Source organism: Pseudophryne corroboree, chromosome 2 (assembly GCF_028390025.1).
Source record: "Pseudophryne corroboree isolate aPseCor3 chromosome 2, aPseCor3.hap2, whole genome shotgun sequence".
Lineage (NCBI taxonomy): Eukaryota > Metazoa > Chordata > Amphibia > Anura > Myobatrachidae > Pseudophryne > Pseudophryne corroboree.
The window spans coordinates 863104555-863122679 of record NC_086445.1 but is presented as its reverse complement, the minus strand read 5'-3'; the positions used below and the strand labels follow the sequence as shown (position 1 = coordinate 863122679).

The following is an 18125-nucleotide window of genomic DNA, read 5'->3' as shown; positions in this document are numbered from 1 at the left end:
CAGCACAGACTGTGTAATGGTTACCATTACTGCCTCACAGCACTGAGGTCAGGGGTTCGATTCTCACCATGGCCCTTACTGTGTGGAGTTTGTATATCCCCCCTGTGCATTGGTATTTCCTCCGGGTATTCTGGTTTTCTCCCACACTCCTAAAATATACTGGTAGGTTAATTGGCATGAATGAGTGTGCGTGTACATGTGGTAGGGAATATAGATTGTAAGTGCCACTGGGGCAGGGACTGAGGTGAATGTACAAATATTCTCTGTAAAGTGCTGTGGAATATGTGTGCGCCATATAAATAACTGGTAATAAATACATATGGTGCATCAGTTCTCCTTCTTGCACCCAGGCATTACAATTTCTAGATACTACTGCCAACAATATCACAGGCCAAGTTTTTCTATATATGAAAGAGCTGACACTCTACTCCCTTCTTAAAGAAACATACATAATTTCCTGTCATATTTTAGAGACATTAATGTCATTTTTCTATCTATTAATTTGCGTTGTCTAAGGAATGTTATGGGCCCTACACACTTACAGATTTCACTAAACTATATGAATGTTCTCGTTCATATTGTTCAGTGTGTATGCACCAACGATGAACGATGCGCGGCCCCGCGCTCGTTCATCGTTGGTGCTGGGTCGCTTATGCATGCAGGCCAATATGGACAATCTCGTACATATTAGCATGCACTGCTATGGAGCCAGGTGTTGGGGGAGTGAAGAAACTTCACTCCTCCCATCACCTCCTCCCCACCGCCAGCTCGCGGCGGGTCGGGTAATGTGTAAGGCCCATAACTCTGATGAATATTGTATGTTTTAATGTTCTGCCTTTGGACAAAGACATTGTACAGGAGACAATAAGGGTCATTTATATGCAGCTAAAGTACAACTGCTCCTGTTTGTATGAGGAAGTAGGAAGTGAATTATAGTAGGGCACCTACTTTTACACTATATTCACATTCTGCCTTTTGCTATTTTTTTCACCTCCCTGCAAATGCAGGCACTACATCAGTTATTCACCATCCTACCACATTACATACCCAGCGCAAAGTTCCCAGAGTCATGGTTGTAAACAAATTTGATGTAATTGAGGGCCTAATTCAGACGTGATCGCTAGCAAGCAATTTTTGCACTGCTGCGATCAGATAGTCTCCACCTACAGGGGGAGTGTATTTTAGCTGTGCAAGTGTGCGAACGCATGTGTAGCAGAACTGTACAAACAGATTTTGTGCAGTCTCTGCACAGCCCAGGACTTAATCAGCCGCTGCGATCACTTCAGCCTGTCCGGGACCGGAATTGACGTCAGGAACACTCCCTGCAAACGCATGGACACGCCTGTGTTTTTCCAGACACTCCCTGAAAACGTTCAGTTGACACCTACAAACGCCTTCTTCCTGTCAATCTCCTTGCATACGCAAGCGCAGTTTGGACCTTATCGCCCGCTGTGCAAAAACGCACAGCATCGATCAGGTCTGAATTACCCCCTGGGTGAGCTGAAAAGGCATAGGGCACTGCATGTGCGCACACAGTGAGATGCGAAAGCAGACAGAGGCAGTTGCACGGCAGGTCGGGGCGTGCCGGCAGTGTTCGCCCTGCATGTCAGCCCCTCCCCCCCCCTGAAGAAGTGCGAAAGCATCGCATGGCGGCAATGCTTTCGCACCCACCAAGTAGTTGCCTGCCTACACAGCCTAGCTGCGCTGGCAGGCGGCTACCTGCCATGTTTTTGGTCACAGCGACTGCGCCTCCCTCCAACGGTGTTCTAACGTCGTTGGCACGCCCACTCCCACCCCGCGACCGCCTCTGCCTGTCACTGGGTGCGCACGTGCAATGCGGCTGCTGCGCGTGCGCACTACAGAAAGGGCATCAGGCTGCAATGGCTGTTATAGCAGCGATTGGGTCTGAATTAGTCCCTTTGATTGTAGATGCATGTTTTTTTCGAATTAGGACCAAGTGTCAGTATACGAGTTTGTTAATCTATTTGTGTTAAAAAAGAAAGCACAAAGAATAGTGTAATGTCAAAGGAAAACAAAGCATTTTAAATATTAACCGTGTCATGCAAAATACTTTCTATTGTCCATTTTACTTGTCAGCTGTACTCTGCATTATACTGGCAACACAATGAGTCCCTCGTTCTTTAGAGGAACACTGCTGTTTTTAGGGGTCGCAGTTCATTTCCCAACGGTCAGGACAACAACGCCATAATCCCGACACCTGATGAAATACCAATGGTCAGAATCCCGACAAACGCTCGGTAGTCCCTCTCGGTTGGTGGGTCCATGCCACCAACCGAGGGGGAATATAATAGTATGGCGAGCAAAGCGAGCTACCGAGCCCGAAGCGTGGCGAGTGCAGCGACTCTGTCGGGATTCCTGCGTCGGTCTCTTGACCGCCGAGATCCCAACCGTCGGCTTTCAGTTACAACTGGTTTTGTTTTTTTTGGCAGTAATATCACCTGCTTATTTTAGATAGATTGTAAAATGACTACCTGAGCCTGTTCTTATGGGCCCTACACACTTAAAGATCTGACTGAACGATATGAATTTTATCGCTCATTAATGAACAAGAACTCGTTCTTCAGTTTGTAGGCACCAACGATGAATTATGCGCGTCCCCGTGCTCGTTCATCGTTGGTGCTCCGTCACTTATGCATGCAGGCCAATATGGACAATCTCGTCCATATTAGCATGCAGGGCTATGGGGCAAATCGCCTAATGTGTAGGGCCCATAAGGGTCTGCCATGTGTTCCAGTCATAAGCATCAGGCCAAACGGGTTCAGTATGATCTACCTGCAGCGTGGGATGCCGGTCGTCAGTATGCCAACAACAGCATCCTGGCCACAGCATGACAGCAGCGGGGTGAGTGCAAAGAGTCCCCTTGCCCCTTGCTGCACTCGACAAAGGTTCTATTCCCACTCTGAGTGTCGTGGATATACCCACGAGTGGGAATAGTCTTGTTTGGCCAGTATTCCTGCTGACGGCATTGCCAGCTGTCGGAATTCCAGGGTCGGCATCTTGAACCCCAGGATCCCGATAGCCAGCAACATAAATGTATACCAGCCAAACGTTACATCCTGCTCCTCTGATGGCATGCTTTAGAGTGCCCTCAGGAGGCTTAGGGCAGTAGACTGGGATCAAGGAACAGGGTTAAGTGTGTCTAAATAAAGCAGTGGGTAAACCACCATAATCTTTCCATATAGGCAGTCAGGCCAAGGGTAGAAAATCCAACATCTAATTTGCAGCATACAGTATGCCCCCAGTGGATTATGACAGGTGAGAAGTATTTTTAAAGCGATAATCATTTACACTGCAAAGTCAGGTTGGTTTTGCTGTGTAAATGACTGTCACTTTAAAAATCTGGCCAGTCAGGCAGCTCCTGCTTTTCACAGGCTACCACATTTATCCCATTGTATGTTAATTATCCCTGCCTTCTGAATGTTTTTCCACTACTGTATGGGTTGCCACCTCATTCCTTTAATTCTGGACACATATTAATTACACAGGTTCTGTGGCTGATTAAAGTCAGGTGAAATGGAGTCTTCAAGTCAGCTAGCCATAGAACCTGTGTAATACCCCTTTTCCACTAGCTCAAAAAACACGGGTAAATGTACGGGGGCGCGCATTTACCCGTATTTTTTTGCTAGTGGAAAAGGGTCCCCCCGCAAAAACCCGGATCAAGTGACCTGTGAATCCTACCCAGGTAAATACCTGGGTAGGACACGGGAATGATCCGGGTAGGGTTGTAGTGTAAACGGAAGCCGCGTCGATGCGACACGGCTCCCATTTACACTGTATGGAAGGGCGGCGCTGGGAGATCATGTGATCTCCCAGCGCCACCCCTGCCACGTCACTAGCAGCGTCACCAACCCGGCAATATGCCGGGTTGGTGAGCGCAGTGGGAAAGGGGGCTGAGCACGGGCCGCAGACGGGTAGTGACCCGTGCTCAGTAGTGGAAAAGGGGTCTAACTAATGTGTCCAGAATTAAAGGGATGAGATGGCAACCCTACCTGCTACTGTATATAGGCATCTCTGTCCTGATCACATAAATGGGGTCAATTTATTTCTTCAAGTTCTAGTAGCAGAGTTTGAAAGAACATAGGGGCAGATGTATTAACCTGGAGACGGCATAAGGAAGTGATAAACCAGTGATATGTTCAAGGTGATAAAGGCAGCAGCCAATCAGATCCTTACTGTTAATTTACATATTGGAGCTGATTGGCTGGTGCCTTTTTCACCTTGCACATATCACTGGTTTATCACTTCCTTATGCATTCTCCAGGTTAATACATCTGCCCCATAATACTGTAAACTGAGTTTAACTATGATACTAATTGTATAGTTTCCTTGGACAATGTTATGTGAAGTATAATGTGTGGACTTAAGGCATTTCTTGGCATACATTGTTTATCTGCACTGCATTAAGTAAGACTGAGGCACTACTATGCCATGCATATGGAACACACCGTGCATTTACACCCCCTTCATGCAGTGACAATGATATGTTGCAGTTGCATCTCTACCTGAGCCTGTTCCTGGAGGCTCCAACATTGTGATGGAGAGATTTTAGCTGCATGATCCAGAACAGAGCTGAGAAGGGAACACTCTGCTGGTGAACAATCCTCCCACTCCTTTCTCCTAATCACATTTCTTTTCTATCTGAAAATACGAGAACTCATTTGGTCGCAGTTAAGTGCATTTACTAACATTTGCCAACATTGGGCCTCTTTAAAAATGAAATTATAACTATTGTGATGTATATTTATATATTGTTGGTCTTTTCTACAGTTTTACAATAACACAAATTCAATAAATATTCTGCAATTCTCACAAACAATCAGGTGTATTTATCAGTGCTCTATACTAAATGATTTTGCTTGGCATTGTATCTGTAATATTAATCATAGTTGAAACAGGTGTGATTATACCGAAGGTAAAAAAAAATATATTGAGGCCCAATTTTAGCATGTTTCTCCTCATTGGTGTCTGAGTGGTAATCTGAACCAACTGGCAGGGGTGCCGCAGGCGGTGGAGGGGCATGTACAAATTACCCCTCTGCTCGTGCCTCAAGGATGGTTTAACCATCACCCCACAATGCCATGACCATGCCCTGGTAGGAATGTACACAAGGATGGGACATAGCCATACTCACTACGGTGTCCCTGGATCTCATGCCAACAGCTCTGGAGTTCTCAATCCCATCAGAGCAGCACCAAGTTTTCTCCACACATTAGGGTGAAGAGTAGATGCAAACACCACTGTGCTAGTTTCTAGCTCAAGCACCTCTGGCACAGAGCCGGCTTCAGTACCATAGATAGCACCAATTACATGACTCCTATTTTGGCAGCTCTAGTCAGGGAGAAATGTGAGTGGGCAAACTTCTTCCATCTTTGTACACAAAGGAGACTCTACAAACACAATATTCTCTACATCCTGCAATCACCGCGCACATGCTATCACAGCAGTAGGCAGCAGCCAGATGTCAAGACAGTCAGTGCCATAACAAGGCTCTGGAGTGCCCTGTGCCCGCTCCGCACCCAAAGAACATTACAGGCTACAAGGAGGGACTTATGGCAGTGACGTTGCCGTCCACCAAGCCCTCTGCTCCATACGATTGCACCGCTCAGACATCCCTGGTTACAGCCATAGTCATCCCTGCTAGCTAGGAATGGCATTTCTTCGGACAGCGTTGTCCAGGAATCCGTGGCAGGGCAGGACGCTGCGCAGATGATGTCACTATCAGTGCATACCAGCCCTCTCTTGCTACTCACCTTCACAGGGCGAGGTGGTCATTGCAAGCCTCATATCTTAAATGATAGTCATTTGAAATATTTGAAATATTAGTTTGAAGTCTACAAAGTATTCAGAGAGGTATACAAACTTTAGCATATACAGAGAGATAAGATGCTTTGCTTGTTGTTTTGTGAACTGTTATATATCCAAAATGCCCCAGACACCACTCCTAGGACAAACTACTTGTATTTGCCATATTCACCTTGTTCTATCAGTATCCTAATGCAGTGGTTCCCAGACTGTGTGCCGAGGCACCCTGGGCATACTTACCGACTTGGCTGTCACCTCCTCCCGGAGGCTATGAATCAGTTGTGTAACTAGAGGTTTGGAGGCCCCTAGCAAACTCAAGGTGGGCCTCCTGTCTGATTTCTATAAACCATTAGGTCTACATGTGCAGCTGTGTAGGTACCAACGGAGCCAAATAGGACAGACACACCAATGGGAAGCCAGAGGAGTACCCGTGGGGAGGCTAAACTCCACAGTTGGACCCCAACGACAGAGGAGCCTCCTCAGGAAAGTGGCAGGAAGAGGGAGGGGGTCAGGCAGGCCCAGCAGGCAGCAGCAGTGAGGTGGACGCAGCAGGTGATCCGGAAGTCCGGAAATCCAGGCCGCAGCTTTGGACCTGTCCAGATGCCATAGCTCGGATGCCGTAGCTCGATGGGCCACATTGACTTTGTGGGCTTCTGAACATTTGCCAGCCTAGCCACCCTGTAGTTACGCCACTACATATTGTGTAGTGTTAACCCTGGTATTGCTGTCAAAACCCTGTGTGTGGAGTATTTAAAAAAAAAAAAAAAATCCATTTACCTGAGTAAGTGAAAAATGCTAAGTATGTACAGCAGGGGTGAAGCTAGGCTTTCCGTCACGCAGGGCGAAGACTCGGCACAAATACTATTTATTACACTTGAAAGTTTAATTCTTCTAAATATTGTAAATATTGCACTCACATTTATGACAGTATCCTCTCTTGCAAAAGTGATTTCTTCATTTTCTCTTACGTCCTAGAGGATGCTGGGGGCCACATTAGTACCATGGAGTATAGATGGGTCCACTAGGAGCCATGGGCACTTTAAGAGTTTAATAGTGTGGGCTGGCTCCTCCCTCTATGCCCCTCCTACCAGACTCAGTTTAGAAAATGCGCCCGGAGGAGTTGGTCACGCTTTGGAGAGCTCCTAGAGCTTTTCTGGTTTTATTTTTAATGTTTGGCACAGAGAGGCTGCTGGCAACAGCCTCCCTGCTTCGTGGGACTTAGGGGGGGAGTAGTGTCCAACCCTCTGAGGTTAATGGCCACTAACTCCGCTGACAGGACACTGAGCTCCTGAGGGTGTCGATTGCACGCTCCCAAGGCGACCGCTCGCACCCGCAGCACTGCCGCCACCCCCTAACAGAGCCAGAAAACGTTGGTGGTGAGTTGGACACCGGTGACCCGACAAGCGGGGATCCGGTGAGAATGGCGGCATCAGGGTGGGAGCGCAGCGTTGAGGCTGCGCTCCACAGGGCTCAGAGGTACAGAGTGCGGCGCTGTGAGGGGCGCCCTGGGCCAGCGCAAACACCCTTAAACTGGTCACAGCAGCTATCAGGACACTGTACTACTGCTAGCAAATTTTACCTCAGGCCAGTATAATCTCCAGAAGTGCGGGAAGACGCGCCATTTTAGGGGGCAGAGTTTCTCCTCAGAGCGGATCCAGCACTCACCAGCGCCATTTTCTCCCTTCATATCACACTACAGAGACGCTGACAGGGAGCGCTGACCCTCCACATATCTCCAGCTATCCTGTGCAGTACCAGGGGGTTATAGAAGGGGGGGGGGGGGGTTATTCACATTACTGTGTAGTATATTAAGGTTGCAGAGTCAGCACCAGGCATTTATTATATATCTGTCTACTGGGTCGCCGTGTGGGCTGGCTCCATAACTCTGTGTCTCTCTGAAGGTACTTGGGGGAAACTGTGTCTGACATTTTCCTGTGTGTGTGTATGCTATATATTTCACATTACCATGTCTAGGGACTCTGTATCTTGTGCTGCAGAGTATGTATCTTCTCCAGAAGAGTCTATTCCATGTACTCAGGAATACAATACACTGGCTCAGCCCTCTGAACCCGAACCCAAGTGGGTGGCTTCTATTAAGGGTATGATATCCCAGATTTCAACTAGGATAGCTCATTATGAGACTGAAACACAGGTTTTAAAACAATCTGTGGAGGTTTTGTCGTATTCAACTCCCACCACCTCATCTAAGTCTCCTGGTTTATGCCCCCAAAAGCATGCTCTTGCCCAGGTAATGCAAGTCAACACAGATACCAACTCTGATACGGGTGACAGTGATGGGGACATACTGCGGGGGGAGGCATCCCTTGCTAAAGGGGTACAGCTAATGATTGAAGCCATTAGGGATGTTTTACACATTACTGACAAAGTTCCTGAACAGGTCGAGGAGGCTTACTTTACTGACAATAAGAAAGTCTCCCTTACCTTTCCTGCATCTAGGGAATTAAACGCTATATTTGAAAAATCCTGGGAAAACCCAGAGAAAAAAATCCAGATCCCAAAGACAGTTCTGGTTGCTTTTCGTTTCATTGAAGAGGATAGAAAAAAGTGGGAAAACCCTCCTATAGTAGACGCTTCTGTTTCTAGATTGTCTTAAAATGTGGTTTTACCTGTCCCTGGGTCTACTGCTTTGAAAGAACTGGCAGACCGCAAGATTGAGACTACGCTCCAAACCATATACACTGCTTCAGGCGTGGCGCTTAGGCCCACTATTGCTTGTGCATGGATTTCTAAAGCCATAGTAAAGGGGCCAGGCACGTTACTAGAGGATTGAGATACTATGGAAAGAAGTGACATTGAATTGTTTTTATGTCACATACAGGATTCTGTGGGTTTCATGGTGGAGGCCATGAAGGACCTTGGTAATCTGACAGCACGGACGTCTTCCATGGCTGTCTCGGCACGCAGGGGACTCTGGCTGCGCCAATGGTCTGCGGATGCGGAATCCAAGAAGAGTGTGGAGAACCTACCCTACACAGGTCAGGCTCAATTTGGGGAGACTTTGGATGCGTGGATCTCCACGGCAACCGCGGGTTAGTCAACCTTTCTTCCCTCAGCCACTTCGACACCAAAGAAATCCTTCTCTGCGTCTACAATGCAGTCCTTTCGTACCGCAAAGGTTAAGAAGTCCAAATCCCCTTCCACCTTCCTCAGAGGTGGTCGAGAAAAATCCAGAAAACCTGCACCGACAGGTTCCCAGTAACAGAAGCTTGGCTCTGTTTCCTCAGAATCCTCAGCATGACAGTGGACCTCCCAGCCTGGAGGTCGGGCAGGTGGGAGCACGTCTATGAAATTTCAGTCAGGTCTGGGCGTCCTCAGGCATGGACCCCTGGGTTCAAGATATTGTATCTCAGGGGTACAGACTGGAGTTTCAAGAGCTCCCACCTCACAGATTTTTCAAATCAGGCTTACCAGCATTGCTGACAGAAAGGGCTATCTTACAAGAAGCCATTCAAAAATTGGAAAGGGCAAATGTCATTGTTCCATTTCCATCTCACCTGGAAAACAAAGGTTACTACTGAAACCTTTTTGTGGTGCCGAAGCCGGACGGTTCGGTCAAACCAATATTGAACATCAAATCGTTAAATCCATAATTGAGGGAATTCAAGTTCAAAATGGAATCTCTGGGAGCGGTGATCTCAGGTCTGGAGGGAATTCCTGGTGTCCTTAGATATCAAGGATGCTTACCTTCACATTCCTATTTAACCGCCACACCAGGCTTATCTCAGGTTTGCACTGTTGGATTGTCACTATCAGTTCCAGGCGCTGCCATTCGGTCTATCCACAGCACCAAGAGTGTTCACCAAGGTAATGGCAGAGATGATGCTTCTACTCCGCAAACAGGGTGTGAACATAATTCCATATCTGGACGATCTGCTGATAAAAGCATCGTCCAGGGAGAAATTGTTGCAGTCCATTGCTCTCACAACTCGACTGCTCTGGGATCATGGTTGGATCCTGAATCTTCCAAAGTCACATTTGGAGCCGACGAGAAGACTGTCCTCCCTGGGGATGATTCTCGACACGGAAGTGCAGAGGGTGTTTCTGCCGGTGGAGAAATGCATTGGTGATCCAATCAATAGTACAGGATGTCCTGAAGCCAGCCCGAGTATCGGTTCATCAGTGCATTCGCCTTCTGGGGAAGATGGTTACCTCCTACGAGGCTCTACAGTACGGAAGATTTCCTGCACGGTCTTTCCAGCTGGATCTCCTGGACAAATGGCTGCAAACTTCTCACCTACTGGAGGGCCGCAGGTTCGGGGATTCAGAATTGGATGCTTCTAACCACGGATGCAAGTCCCAGAGGTTAGGGAGCAGTCACCCAGGGGGAAAACTTCCAAGGAAGGTGGTCAAGTCTGGAATCCAGCCTTCCAATAAACATTCTGGAACTAAGAGCCGTGTACAACGGTATTCTACAGGCGGCTCATCTTCTAAAAGATTGGGCCATTCAAGTTCAGTCGGACAATGTAACGATAGTGGTCAACATAAACCGACAAGGCGGAACGAAGAGCAAAGCTGCAATGTCAGAGGTAACAAAAATCATCCTCTGGGTGGGAAAACACGCGGTGGCGCTGTCAGCAATCTTGATTCCAGGAGTAGACAACTGGGAAGCGAACTTCCTCAGCAGACACGATCTCCATCTGGGAGAGTGGGGCCTTCACCCAGAGGTGTTTGCAGAGGTGACAAGTCTTTGGGGCGTACCTCAAATAGACATGATGGCCTCACGCCTCAACAAGAAGCTTCGGAGGTATTGTTCCAAGTCGAGGGACCCACAGGCAGTGGCAGTGGACACCCTGGTAACTCCGTGGGTGTTCAAGTCAGTGTATGTGTTCCCTCCACTTCCACTCATTCCAAGGATTCTCAAAATAATCAAAAGAACAAGAGTTCAGGCGATCCTCATTGCTCCAGACTGGCCAAGAAGGGCTTGGTACGCGGATCTTCTGGAGTTACTACTGGAAGATCCGAGGCCTCTTCCTCTTCGAGAGGACCTTCTACAACAGGGGCCGTTCGCTTATCAAGACTTACCACGGCTACGTTTGACGGCATGGAGGTTGAATGCCAGATCTTAGCTCGGAAGGGCATTCCGAACAAAGTTATTCCTACCCTGATACAGGCTAGGAAAGGAGTAACGTCTAAACATTACCATCGCATTTGGAAAAAGTATGTGTCTTGGTGTGAATCCAAGAAGTTTCCTGTGGTGGAGTTTCAACTTGGGTGGTCTCTCCTCTTCCTGCAAGCAGGTGTGGATGTGGGCCTACGTTTGGGCTCCTTAAAAGTCCAGATTTCGGCCTTGTCTATTTTCTTCCAGAAGCAGTTGGCTTCCTTCCCTGAGGTTCAGACTTTCTTGAAAGGGGTGCTGCACATCCAGCCTCCCTTTGTGCCGCCTACGGCATCTTGGGACCTTAACGTGGTGTTGCAGTTCCTGCAATCAGATTGGTTCGAACCTCTACAGGAGGTTGAGGTCAAGTTTCTCACTTGGAAGGTGGTCACACTGATGGCATTAGCTTCGGCTAGGCGTGTGTCTGAATTGGGGGCATTGTCCTGCAGGAGCCCCTACTTGATTTTCCATGAAGATAGAGCTGAGCTCAGGACGCGTCAGCAGGTTCTTCCAAAAGTTGTGTCGGCTTTTCATATCAACCAACCTATTGTGGTGCCAGTGGCTACTGACTCCTCAATTACCTCAAAGTACTTGGATGTCGCGAGGGCTTTGAGGATTTATGTGAAGAGCACTTTACGTTACAGAAAATCAGACTCTCTTTGTCCTCTATGATCCCAACAAGATTGGGTGTCCTGCTTCTAAGCAGACGATTTCTCGCTGGATCAGGTTCACTATCCAGCATGCTTATTCTACGGCAGGCTTGCCGTGTCCAAAGTCTGTTAAGGCCCACTCTACTCGTAAAGTGGGTTCTTCCTGGGCTGCTGCCCGGGGGGTCTCTGCTTTACAGCTTTGCCGAGCAGCTACTTAGTCGGGGTCGAACACATTTGCTAAGTTCTAGAAGTTCGATACTTTGGCCTCTGAGGACCTACAGTTTGGTTAGTCAGTTCTGCAGGAGCCTCCGCGCTCTCCCTCCCGTACTGGGAGCTTTGGTACATCCCCATGGTACTAATGTGGACCCCAGCATCCTCTAGGTCGTAAGAGAAAATAGGATTTTAATTACCTACCGGTAAATCTTTTTCTCGTAGTCCGTAGAGGAAGCTGGGCGCCCGCCCAGCGCTTCGTTTTCCTGCATTTGTTCCTTGGTTAAGTACTGCTTTGTTACTTGGTTTAGTACTGTGTTGTTACTTGTTTAAGGTGGTCATTCCGAGTTATTCGCTCGCTAGCAGTTTTTAACAGCCGTGCAAACGCTATGCCGCCTCCCACTGGGAGTGTATTTTAGCTTAGAAGAAGTGCGAACAAAAGGATCGCAGAGCGGCGACAACGTTTTTTTGTGCAGTTTTAGAGTAGCTCAAAACCTACTCAGCGCTTGCGATCACTTCAGACTGTTCAGTTCCTGTTTTGACGTCACAAATACACCCTGCGTTCGCCCAGCCACGCCTGCGTTTTTCCTGGCACGCCTGCGTTTTTCCGAACACTCCCTGAAAACGGTCAGTTGACACCCAGAAACGCCTACTTCATGTCAATCACTCTGCGGCCAGCAGTGCGACTGAAAAGTTTCGCTAGACCCTGTGTGAAACTACATCGTTCGTTGTAATAGTACGTCGCGCGTGCGTATTGCGCCGCAGTGCCGTTTTTTGCCTCATAGCTGCACAGCGAACGAATGCAGCTAGCGAACAACTCGGAATGACCACCTAAGTACTGTTTTTCAGCTATTGCTGAGATTGTTCAGGCTTTTTAGCCTGGTTTGCCTTGTTATGTTTGAGCTGGTATGAATCTCACCACTATCTGTGTATTTCTTTCTCTCGAAGTATGTCCGTGTCCTCGGGCAGTTTCTAGACGGAGTCTGGTAGGAGGGGCGTAGAGGGAGGAGCCAGCCCACACTATTAAACTCTTAAAGTGCCCATGGCTCCTAGTGGACCCATCTATACCCCATGGTACTAATGTGGACCCCAGCATCCTCTACAGACTATGAGAAAAGGATTTACAGGTAGGTAATTAAAATCCTATTTTTTTCATGAAATAAATTAATTTTGATCTACCCTTTTGCTACTGCAGAATGATACCAGTCTGTTTACCTATCATGCAGCGACTCCTCGCTGTGCAACCCTGAAGAGGCCAGTTGCTGTGGTAATGAGGTGAGAGTCAGTGAAGTGCGGGGAGGTCAGTGGCTGGAGAGGCACTGGCAGCTAACTACCCCCCCCCCCCCCACCCCCGAGGGGGAAAAAAGTGTAGTCCCCCACACATCACTAAACCAGCACCAGGCAGAACCAGCCAGGAAAGATAATGCCATAGCAGGGGAGACATTCAGTGTGGGGTCCCCTTGCCATAACATTAAACAGCCCCCCAAGCCAGTCAGTCCAGTGCTGGGATTCCTCGTAAAGCGGGGTCCCCAAAAAATAAAAATGGGGTCCCCCCCCTCCCGAGCAACTACCAGCACTGGGCTGATAGCCCAGTGCTATGCCCCACACCCCTGGTGGTGGGGGGTGCGGGGTTCATTGTATGTTAATATTGTTCTTTACAGGTGACCTACAGGTCCCAGCAAGCCTGCCCCAGCATGCTGGCACTTGGGGAACCACAAGTGCCAGCATGCCTGGACATAAAATGCCCGCTGGCACCTGTAGTCCACCTGTAAAGAAAATATTAAAATAAAACACCACACGTCTTAAAAAAATAAATAAAAAAAATTATTAGTCAGGGTCTTCACCTGGGTGCGGTGGCCTTTAAACTCTTTTGCATGGCCGCCGCCTTCCCAGGGCTTCCTGCGTTTTCCTCCGGTGTCTTCACCTGGGAGGCGGCGGCCTTTAAGCTCTTTTGCATGGCCGCCGCCTTGCCAGGTCTTCCGGCGTCTTCACCTGGGCGGCAGCTGTTAAGCTCTTTTGCATAGCCGCCGCCGCCGATCCAGGACTTCCATGTCGTCTTCTTTCTTCAGGAGCCCTTCACTGCTCCTCCTCCTGAGGCGCCATTTTTTAAACTGGTACCTCTCCGCTGCCAAACTCTGCAGAATGGCAGGCAGGGATCTCGGATCCGCACCTCCGCCGCATCCAACGCCCGCACCACTGCTGCACCCACACAGTGATGACAGCGGATCCAGTGACGGATCCGCTGGCCAATCACTGTGGCCTCACTGACAGGGGCATGCTTTCATGGGTTAAAAGCACGTCCCTGTATGAAAGCGGCACTTTTAATGCTGCCGCTTTCCAATGTATTTTCAATGGGCTTTTACTGCCCATGGCTTGGCCCTGCCCGCAGCCGCCTCCCGCTCCGGCCCCTTTCCCATTGATAACGAGAGACACCATGATCGGTGCCTCCCAACCCCATTTACACAGTGATAATGATTAGATTAATATAAAGGAGAAACTTATGACACCGAATGTGTCATAAGTATCTTCTTTGTATTATTTTAATCATTAACGATATGGGAGGCACTGCCTCCCCTGCCTTCCCCGACTGCACGTCCCTGGTGAGAGGGCTCTGATGGACATGCTGACAGTGGAGGGCAGTGGGCTCCAGGATCAACTACACTGTCCTCCTGCTACGCTCCCTGTGGCCAGTAGCTGAGCTCAGAAAATGACAGACCAATCGTCTACAGGCTGTCTCTGATTAGACCAACTGGACACTGCTCAGAGATAAAGTACCAGCCAATTAGCTCCTAACATACATTTCTCAAACCCAGCCTGTGACATGACAGTTAGGAGCAGATTGGCTAGTACTTTATCTCTGGCCACTTTATCTCCACCCAAGGCTTAGAAAATAGACCCCAAAGTTCCAACTATCTCTCCACTCCCCATATTTTATTTTATTTTTGTTCATCCTACCAGGATCCAATTTGTGTCTTTGTCTCCCCTGCTGGCACACCTCCCTGCCTGTCACCCAGGGCACACGCACATTCCCTGATTAATCAGGACAGGTACTTAACATTATCACAGTTTAAAAGTGTTGTGTTGTATTCAATTTTGAGCCTTTGGTCTGTTCTAAATTATAGTATTGTTTTGATTACTAAGATTTTATTCCTACTTACTTTACATTTTAGGGGGATGGGCAAACCTGAATCTTACACATATGCCTGCGCATAAATCTCTTGATCCCAAATTGCTAAATCTTTTACTGTACATAAATGATATTAAATGTCCCCTTAATACTCGGCCCACATGTTGCTCACCTCCAATTTACGCTAAATGTTTTGGAATTTAAGTAATTAAAAACCTACTCATAGGAAAGTTTTACTGTATATGCGCATTCTTTCGCCGCAGGAAAGCCTAATGGTAAACTGTTCACAACTAAAACAAGCATAAGGCAATGGTACTGCAGCCATTATTCGTACGTCTTCGTCGCAGCAGCTTTTAACATTTTCGGTGCTGAAACTGCGGATTACTCAAAATTCACATATAGAAGCATAGAATCTGCATGGAAAAAAACATCAGATTTGCATGGAATATGTTATGCATATAAGCAAGTCGGTTTTGTAAATGTTTTTTGATTGACGCTCAAATTTTGTGCGTATTTGTATTTATGATAGATTTTTCATGCATGAAAAATGCATTTTTCCCATGGGTTTCATACAAATACTTCCGATTCCGGTGCTCTATAGCATGCATTCCCAACCGCGGTCCTCAAGGCACACCAACAGTGCAGGTTTTAGTGATATCCAGGCTTCAGCACAGATGGTTAAATCAAAATAACTGAGGTACTAATTAAGTCACCTGTGTTCAAGCCTGGATATCACTAATACCAGGACTGTTAGTGTGCCTTGAGGACCGAGGTTGGGAAACACTGCTCTATAGGATACATCTATAGTGTGGGAAAATTGCCAATGAATTTCATTAGTTCCTTATTTAAATCATCTTTTCATCACGTTTTTAACACAGGAAAAATAACACCAGAATGGAAATCATAAATGTGTGGCTGACCGGTAGCGGACCGCGTTGATTTTTTGTTTGTTTGTTTTTCAGTTCCTTATTTTGTTCAACCCCCTAGTCTAGTATGAGCACAGCTGGGAGAATCCTGTGAAAATGATTACAGCTAGAAGTCTCAGGCACTTCCAGTGGAGCTACATGAGGGGAACAGACTTATTGATGTTTGCCGTTCTTTTCAGACAGGCTGTTTTCTATTTGGCTGGATCAGGATTTACAAGCACTGCAGTGCAACAAGGTGTGCCCTGTGAGAATCATTTTGAACTAGTAGTCCGTTACCCTGTCCATAGTGTATGTTTCCCAGCAGGCCTCCAAAAATTACAGGGAAACGATATCACACTCTTTCCCTGCTTCCTGGTAAGAAAATATCATTAGCCCAATATCTATAGTACTAGGTAGGTTTTACAGTGTATTACACTTGCTGGTGGGGGCTGGGAAAGGTCAATAATTCATTACCTATCACGGATAAGGATATCCCCACAGTGGGTGCTGTTAATTACTGTAATGTTAATTCCGCCCATTGAATCTCCAGGTAAGAAAATCCCACCTGTGATTTATCGCCTCTGAATTAGGACTATTTAGAGCAAGTAAGAAAGTGGGGTAATAAATCAGAGGCTTTTACAAACGACTTGTAGAAGCAGATTGAAATAGTTTTGCATGCTCCTTCGTGCCCCAACACAGCCTCATACCTCCCAACATGACCCTCTCCAGGAGGGACAGAATGCTCTGTTCCTGGACTGCCCTCTTAATTTATGATTGCCATCACTTGTGCTGAAACACCTTTCTTGTCCATTAACCTGTTCCATACAGGTGACGGCAATCCTAAATTAAGAGAAAAGTCCAGAAGCAGAGCATTGTGTCCCTCCTGGAGAGGGTCATGTTGGGAGGTATGCAGCCTGTACACAACATAATGCCACTGTGGACATAGCTTAAAGCATGGGTCTTCAACCTGCGGCCCTCCAGCAGCTGTGGAACTACACCTCCCAGCATGCCCTGCCACAGTTTTGCTATTAAGGCATGGTAAAACCGAGACAAGGCATGCTGGGATGTGTAGTTCCACAGCAGCTGGAGGGCCGCAGGTTGAAGACCCATGGCTTAAAGCATACTTGCCTACCTGACCCTCTCCATGAGGGAGAAAATGCTCTGTTCCTGGATTTTCCTGGTAATGTATGATTGCCATCACCTGTGGTGAGCTAGGTAATTGATAAGAAAGGCGTTTCACCACAGGTGATGGCAATCATACATTACCAGGAAAGTCCAGGAACAGAGCATTTTCTCCCTCATGGAGAGGGTCAGGTAGGCAAGTATGGCTTAAAGGTACTATCCATATTTAACTTTGACATACGGACTTGCTGGTGACCCTGATATGAACTGCTTGTGACCTTATCTCCCTGCATCAAAAACGTCTTGTGAGTTTAATTAGGGATGGAAACTGTGTAGAGTGTGGTGTCAAATTGTGGGGCTTTTTAATGGGTATATTAAATTTTTGGGGATGCTTGCAAAGTGCTGTCGGAACACCGTGTGTACAGTCATAATGCCTGTCACTAACTTTGCCAATTGCCATAGAGTTGCTTAAGAAAAATGTGCAATTTTGGACTACCATAATTCACGGGGATCTGCACAGATGAACATTACTGCAGCGCACCCCTGAGATCTGAATTCCCACTTAATGGTGGCACGGTGGATAGCATTGTTGCATTACGTGTCATAGGTGCAATTCAGACCAGGGACTTGTCGGTGCGGAGGTTGTGTGTTCTCCTTTTATTTGTGTGTGTGTTTCCTCTCTCTGCTCAATTTTCCTACTATTGAAATAGGATTGTAACAAAAATGGACCCTAGTTTGTGTGTATAGACTTTAAGATGCAGTGGGGTAGGGACCGATATGAATGCATAGAACAGCAACTAGGCGCACCCAAAATGGCTACATTGATTGTGAGAATGGTGCTGTATAAATATTTATTACCACCATTTTGCCTAAACTTTTTGTTCCACTTTTCCATAATAATCCCATAAAGCTATATATAAAAACTGTAAGCCACTCCCAGCAGACGCAACGGGATAAAACCATAGAGGAAGCTAAACACACGCATGAAATGAAACCATTACTTGGTACATTAGGCAGACTAGATTGAGTAGTTTTTTTTTATGTTACTACTAATAACATTGCAGATAGACGGCATGGTGCATTTTTTATTGGATATCAAATTAAACATTTTACACCAATTAATTAAGCACAGGTTCATTTAGAGCCTTATTTCACAAAATACAATTTGGCCA

The 18125-nt window shown here is 47.2% G+C and overlaps 1 protein-coding gene across 4 annotated transcripts in view; it reads left to right on the top strand.

The window, feature by feature from the left end:
- SPECC1 (sperm antigen with calponin homology and coiled-coil domains 1) overlaps positions 1-18125 on the top strand; it is a 1059948-nt gene that overhangs the window by 27841 nt on the left and 1013982 nt on the right. Inside the window, exon 1 of one of the 4 annotated variants that reach the window (XM_063955877.1) lies at positions 15970-16087. The exons of 1 other annotated variant lie outside the window; for it this stretch is intronic. The gene's annotated coding sequence lies outside the window, so the exon portion shown is untranslated. Of the gene's footprint in view, positions 1-15969; positions 16088-16144; positions 16207-17183; positions 17259-18125 lie in introns of those variants that run through there. 2 more of the 4 variants (XM_063955880.1, XM_063955879.1) reach the window with 2 other exon arrangements.